The sequence below is a fragment of the Artemia sp. Qi Xiang Cuo genome, chromosome 15 (genome assembly GCF_049724085.1).
Source record: "Artemia sp. Qi Xiang Cuo chromosome 15, ASM4972408v1, whole genome shotgun sequence".
Classification (NCBI taxonomy): Eukaryota; Metazoa; Arthropoda; class Branchiopoda; order Anostraca; family Artemiidae; genus Artemia; species Artemia sp. Qi Xiang Cuo.
In genome coordinates this window covers 18,320,167-18,327,995 of record NC_142808.1, presented here as the reverse complement: position 1 = coordinate 18,327,995, position 7,829 = coordinate 18,320,167, and the positions used below count along the sequence as shown (strand labels likewise).

The window sequence follows — 7,829 nt, the reverse complement described above, 5'->3', positions numbered from 1 at the left end:
TTCTCGCTGACAATCGCAAGGATGTACTGGGAAATCGGAAATTGTCTCGGAATCGAAAATTGGAAAAGGAAAACGTCTGCACTGATCGGAAAGTGAAGTCTTGATAGGAATCTAGCTAACTCTGCTAGATTATCAAAGAACTCTTTTATTACAAACTCTTATGAGATCTTTGTTAGAGTATATATGACGATAACCTTTATGTTGAATAAAGGGTTCTTCAATCAGGCCAAACCCAATTGTAAGGAGATACATCACCATTCTAAAAGGCTGATTACGAATCTATCATTCACAAGGAGTCCTACACTTGTTTGGCCAGAACCAGCGTTTGGTCTGGACTTAAATAAGTGAAAAAAGTCGTGCCCATCAAGAGTAAAAACAAATTCATTTTAGATGGTTTTGTACGCTCTCGTTTAAGATAGGTCAATCGTGTCCATGGCATAGAGCTTGAATTTCCCAGCAATAAATGTTCTTGTTGTCAAAAATTTAAATGAGCAAACATTTCAACGCCCCGTACTGAGGAATAGTTGTCGTTTAAATAGAGGGCCGGCTCGCTGACTTTTCACTGGGGTCACCAAAACCTCCAGCGTATTGCTTGTCGGGGATACTTTAGATGTAAGATTTTATTACTTTTGACTTTCATTTCCATACGATCCAAGGGAATAATAATATTTAACCGTCTGGTCCCCTGTCCCAGATGGCACCCCTTTTGTGTGTTATCCCATATCTGTCAAGAGAAAGGTTCGCAGAGTAATTGCCATCTTTCTGCTACGGTGGGTCCACGTAGTTGGATTCCTCGTTGAAGGACTAAGGACAGAAATATATCCTTTGGCTTTTAAACGCCTTGTACGCCTCCGTCAAGAATTCTCAACTGAATCTTCACCGCCAGACGGTATCTCCGGGGGAGGTACCTTGGAAACACTTCTTTCTTATAAAAGCTATCCCCGGACTCTTCAGATGAGGTTCCTTTTTGTCCTAAATCGAAATACAAGTTAATTTTGACTAACCAAGTTATTAATTTACATATTTTCAGTGCAAGTTTTATTTATTGAGAGGCCATTAATGGTTGAGGGGTTCAAAATAGTAAAGATTGCCACCAATATCTGTTTCACACTGCCATTCTGTAATGTAAGTTCCTTACCGTACGGAGTTTAAATGTAGCCTATGATTAATCGACTAAAATTACTGCTACATTTACATTTTTACAGAATTTTAAGTAAACCAGTGTATTAGGATTGCTAATGTAAGCTTTTGTGAACTAAAGCGGATCTGAAATAAAAGCTATAAGACAAGAATTAAATAGGGGGCGAGTTTGTCAAACCTCCAAAGTAGTTGAATCATGTAATATTTGGGAAAATAGTACACAATAACATGTTCTCAAAATACAAGCAGTATATTTTTCTCAAAATATTCCCTCCTCCCCTCTCACCCATCTCCTTTCAGTTTCCGTTTGATGAGTTAGAACAAGGTTAAAATCAATAAATCATTCTATTTTAGAGCTGAAGTCTTAAAATTTACAATAAATGGCAACAGTGTTACGTTCCCGCTAATTTTCAGATTTGAAAAGCGCGGTAGGCTTCCTATTATGTTGTTAGATTTGAAACTTGACACTCTTTCCAGGTATAATAACGACTACTTTCATAATTGCATCACATACTCCATCCCTAATGTGACAAGGTATAGGCATAAACTGCATTTATATATGTTTAAAATTCTAGATAAGGGACCCCTTGCTATCATGGACAGTAGCCTAGTTGATTCTGGAAAGCAAAAGTTTTATTAACAAGTTCAGAGAATGAACATCCCCTCCCCCTTCATGTGCAAATATATAAACCAAAGTATATACTTCCCTTTACCTGTATATCCATAAGTTGAATCAATGCTGACAAAATCAAGAAATAGAAAAATACACAGGAAATATCTAATTTGGGCTATGTATTTGCAAATTAGGGAGAGGGATTAGCGTGATGCGTAGTGGAAGTGTCCTCAAATGTGGGTAAATTGTTTGCAGTTCATAGTGGTAAAGTTTAAACTTACATCTCATTTGCATCAGAAATAAACTTTACCCCCACCCCCTAGGAATATATAAATACTAAACAAATACACTTACTTAGAACAATGAAACTCTTCCTTTATAATATGCAACATGTTTCTATGAATCCAACTAGGCTAGCCTATCATGTTTTCTTCTAGCCTATTGTTAGGCTATCCACTTTTTAAAATTATTTCAAGCAATAATTTGATAAGTAGGCCTAATATAATCAACACCAAATAAAACTAGATTACACAAAGTCAAGAAACTTCAGAAAGCCCATTTAACAAAGAAGCTATGATGTAAGACAGCATTCATTAACAGGGAAATTTATTATTAATGGTATAGGCCTAGCCTATATAGGACAATCAGGCTTGGGTAAATTATCAGAAGACTGACCATGATATTTAGAAAAGAACATATAACAAGGAATCTAACAGCACTAATTTTATGTTGTTAAGGTGTTTATTTCATAAAAGTAATAACTACAGATTGTTACCAAAAAATGTATTCATCCTTTTGTATTTAATTACACTGTCAAGATGTTGTGGAGACAGTAAAAGTTTTAAGTAAAAATTCTCTCAAAGAAAAAGAAAAATACAACCCAGAATTAGAAGATGATAGATAGATTATTGACTAAATGTTCTTAGCCAATATAATAGAGCATCTGCAATCCCTCAACCCAAAATTACAAGAAAAAGATGAGGTTGCAATTGATTTCATTAAAACATTTCTGAATTGTTTTTTTTAAGTCAGTTTTTTAAATGCAATTTAACTATGAAAATGTTAAGTTACTTTCCTCATCTGAAAAATAAATGCTAAAATTGATGAAAATGTAGTAATTAGTAAATTAGAAGTATAAGTAAAAGACTTCCACTTTTGATTTGATTATTTGAATAATTAAAGGATTCCTCTAAATTTTCTTGTAAATATGGTCAAGACTGACATAATTGACAATGGGTTATAATTTTAAGTGGAGTATTATCATAATCATTGATTGCAGTGCTGTAGGACCTATCAAGGATTTTTTTTGTGAGGGGGGTTTACACAGACACACACAAAGCATTGAAAATATGCTATGTTTTTTTGGATTTTATAAGTCAAACAAACATTTGGGTTTGAGGGGATTCAAATCCCTAGCTCTCCCTGGATACAGCTCTGATTGTTTTTTATCAGTTGATTATTATGATAAGAATGTGTTAATAATCAACTTCTTATTGCATTTTGAATAGAAGTACCAGAACTTAAGAGGATCACAGTCCTCTTCTTCACAAATCAACATACATCATGATCAACAATGCATCACAAATCAACACAGTCTGCAAATGAATTTTCTTATTTTTATATTGCCTTTTGTACTAAGGGGTTATTAGAACCTGGCTCCACCTGTAGTGGAGCTTGGCTGTCTCTGCTATACACACAAATCTGCATTTTTTTTCTTTCTGCAGATTGGCTTTATTTGGATTTGTGAACTAACTGTTAATCTGAAATATGAACAAGAAAATGATGAAAACCCACAAAAATATTAAACTTTTCTGAATAGTCTAGGGCCAAATCCAGTCTATTCAGTTGGAACTTGGACACAATTGAGGCAGCACTGATTATTTTATTTGGAAAGGCCATTGATAAGGAATCAAATTGTATATTCCTTTTTTTTCAAATTTCTGTTATATAATTTAAATGTATACTAATGGCTTATTGGAGTGTCCCACTCAAGTTCCATTGATCATTAAAACTTAAGCAGGTACTCTGCACTAGATATAGTGTTGCCATAGTACTAAAAAAAATACTACAAATATAGCCTATACTTATATTGTAAGATGGAAATCAGATAGAAAAAAGAAATGTGCTGTTTATTCCCTATTGATTACTATTTCCAAATATTAGATTCACTACTGGTAAAATTACATCCTAATCCCCACCATGGGGCTGGATATAACCCTAGACTATATACAAACTATGCTGGTTGTATTGTTGTTGTTTTTTTTTCTTTTTTTTTATTGGTATTATTTTGCACTATGGACCAACAATTGAGGAGAAATAATAAAAAAGAAATGATGCTAACCAACAGAATCAGCAGAGCTTTGTATATAGCTCAGGGGTATATCAGGTTCTATTAGAGAAGGCTAGAATGTAATTCTCATGGCAGTAATCAATATACTTAGAGGCAGTGTTTAATAAGGGATGTAAGTGGTCCAAGTAGGAGTAACTGCTTGGGTAAGAGTTATTGTTGTTCCCATTTATAAATATTTTTCATTTATCTTTGGTAAGTTTATTTCACAAATGAATCTGTCTTATGATAGTTCTTGCATATTCCTGCACTGTATTTGGAATCACAAATCAAAAGTTTTAACTCCCACAAAATACTGTTATACATTTTCAATTTTGCTGTGATCATATTTGTAAATCTGTAAAGCAATAAAGACTATGAGCAAAGATTATAAACAACATTCATATCAAAGCACATGTGGACACAGGGATATGTCACACTTTCATTGCAAAAGTTTTGCTCTTTGTCTAGTTCTAGCTTTAATTCCAGGTCTAATTTAAGATTAAATTTTAGGTAATTAATTAGTAAAATTTAATTTGAGCTTAAATTTATCAGCTTTAATTAATTTAACAAATTTAATTAATTTTAATAATTAGCTTATAAATTTAAGGTTTATATTTCTTCATAGGAACCTAAGTATTTTACATAAAGATGTATTTGTCATTTTTCAGTACTCTCCTAAAAGAAAACCCAAAAAAAACCCTAAAAACTTGAGTTCAATAAGTAAATTTGCTGTAGAGAAGTAAAAATTAGATCTGACTGATTGGGTAAAGCTATAGAGCAATAGAGCAGTGGTTCTCAAACTGGTATGCATATCACTTGGGGGTATACAAAATTTTTAGGGGTTACAAGGCCAGCCAGCAAAAAAATTAAACAGCCCTTTAACTCTAGGATTGGCATTTTTTTTTATAATTTAACTGTGGTTTACTTAGTATCAGTAACTGAGAAGGGGTACATTGTCTAAATAAGTTTGTGAACCCCTGCTATAGAGATTAATATTGTTGCATCATTTACTATTACCTTGGTAAAACCAATTTTAGCTCTAGCCTAGATCAAACTGGTTGCACTTGCCCCTCTGGGATGTGGTCACATTTGGGTTTAAATATATCAAATTTTGACCTTACTTAAGTTGATTAAATCTCTCTTAAATTACCAAGTTGCAAAATACGCCCTATGCTTTTGCTATTTCACTTTCTACATCTTCACTGCAGCCCCTTATCCTTAGGTGTAAGTACTTATACTAGGCTACTAATAGCAGAAAATTGCCTTACCAAGTCACCTGAGGCCAACACAGCTGCACTGAATCCTCCTCCATCTCAATCCATCTCAATCTGTTCAAAACTTGACTTACTCCCACAAGGTTCCAATTTTATTTATATCTTTTCTTATGACCTCCTCCCACTCCATTTGAGGACATCCAGTTTTTGGTTTAGCCAAGATGGATGGCCAAAGAGAAAAAGTTTCAGCAGCTATCATCCATCAGTTGTTAAAACTGACCTAGCTATTTTGTCTTCACTGCCTCACCTCAGACATGCTGTTTCAGGCAAGAAGGACCATCATGAACACAATTATACTATTCTACAACACTCTTGATTAATCTCTGGTCACATTCAAAATCTAAATGGTTGTAATTGGTGTTAACAGATTCTTTCCCAGTGCAAAATCATGGCGTCAGTGTTTTGGAATAAGCAAGGTGTTTTTTTGATTGACTTCATGCAACAAGGAACTACTATCATACTGCCTAACTGCCTAGCAATTAAAAAAAACAAAAAAAAACTTGGCATGCTGACAAAAGAAATTGTCCTTCTTCATGACAATGCAAGACCTCACACTGCTGGTCAGACCTGTAATTTGTTAGACAGTTTGGTCTGGGCAATTTTAGATCACCCACAATAAAGTCCTGATCTTGCACTGAGTGATTACCAATCATTTCTCCACCTCAGGGCCAACCATTACAATGAGGATAAAAATGGAAGTGAATTCCAGGTTACTGGAATAGGCAGCAAGTTTTTACACAGAGGTTACTTTAAAATTAGTTTAAAGGTATGATAAGTGTTACAAAAAACTTGGCAACTAAGCTGCTAAATAGAGTAAAGTATTTACTTTTTGAAAATAAATTTATTTTAAAAAAAATCTTCCATTGTGTTCAAATGAACCTTACTTAAAAAATATGCCTCATATATTCATATCACCATATTGTATCTTAACTCATAAACCGTTGATAATATCTAGACATGAAGTTTGTAACTTTTTATAGTCTTTCTTATAACCTCTTACCTCTCAAATAAAGTTCAAGGGATATAGGGTGAATCAGGGAAAGTCCGACAGTGGGGTAAATCCAACACCATCCTCCAATTCGTCTATGGTCCATTGTATCAGTGGGAGGCTTTCATATTTTCTTCCATTTCAGTAGCATTAGGCAACAGTGGCATCAACTTCCAGCAGGGTTAGCATGCTTTCCAGTCAGAAGGTTTTGGATAGTGATTTTTTAGGAACACAGGTAACTGATTTTACTTTAAATTGTGCAGATTATAAAGTAAGTGAGATAGAGAATTTTTTTCATTTCTTAGAAACTAGAAGACCAGGGGCATTTTCCTGATTTTTTCAAACAAGATATTGTTGCTAGTTGAAGAGATGAGAGGGGTCTTGGTCTTACCCCCCAAAAAAGCCATCCAATTGCCCCAAAACCCTATGGGGGAAGTTTGGCAGGAGTGTTGGACTTACCCTATGTTACCAAAGATCAATATTTTAAATGGTAGAACAGATTCTAAGCTTTAGATAATAAGGGTTGAAGCCAGTAACCATCTTTGGATGGCTCTACTTACTTAGAAGAATGTAGTTTTGCTTTGATCATTCATGTATTGTAGTTCTGTGTAGTTCTCTTGTTTATCTTTCTCCATTTTCATTGTTTTTCAATCTTAACCTTTTCTTGTGAGGAATTTTCGAATAAATTTATCCATTCATTCATAATTTCTGTGTCTTTTCTAGATGCCTAGAAATTGTGTTTGGAAAACACAATGCAGGGTTGGAGGAACATATGATGCAACTCAGCTACAAAACATGATAGCAGAGATATCTTCAAAGAGAATGTCTATGCTACAGGCTTCCAAAGTATTTCAGATACCGCCCACTACCTTGCATGACCATCTTATGAAGAAGAAACAAGTCAAAAAGCCAGTTTTTGGTGGAGGGAGGAGCCAAGAAATTCCTGCTGAAATAGAAAAGGATATGGCTCAGGGTCTCTGAATACTTGAAAAGTGGGGTATGGGTCTCAGCAAGCAGGAATTTCTTCACCAAATCCAAGACTATCTCATCAAGAACAAAGTTCAAACAAGATTTTAGGACAACCAACCTGGTCATGACTGGTTGGTGGGTTCAAATGCTGAAACAAAATTTAACTGAACAAACCAGAAAGGCTAGAAAACAAAAGACTTTTGCAGCAATTCTGACCCCTTCATAATGTATGGTTTTTATGAGCTGTTCCATAAAACTGCCATGGCAATAGATATTTTTGACAAGCCCCAGTGCTGGTTCAATTTGAACAAGACGTCTTTCTGCAGGGATCCTGCCAACACGAAAGTTGCTGGAGCCAAAGGCTCACCAGCCACTTGTAGAACAGCTGGTAATGAACATGAAAGTACAACCATCTTGGCTTGTATCAGTACAAACAGAGAAAAACTCCCAACTCTAATAGTTTTCTCTGTAAAGAATACCTGGACCTCCTGGATACCTCTAGATAAAACTTACCCT

At 34.7% G+C, this 7,829-nt stretch overlaps 1 protein-coding gene across 1 annotated transcript in view; it reads left to right on the top strand.

Moving 5' to 3' along the window:
• Positions 1 to 1,568: 1,568 nt before the first annotated feature.
• The window catches only part of Hat1 (histone acetyltransferase 1), a 67,539-nt gene continuing 61,278 nt past the window's right edge, over positions 1,569 to 7,829 (top strand). The window contains exon 1 of the mRNA XM_089101797.1: positions 1,569 to 1,617. The gene's annotated coding sequence lies outside the window, so the exon portion shown is untranslated. The remainder of the gene's footprint in view (positions 1,618 to 7,829) is intronic.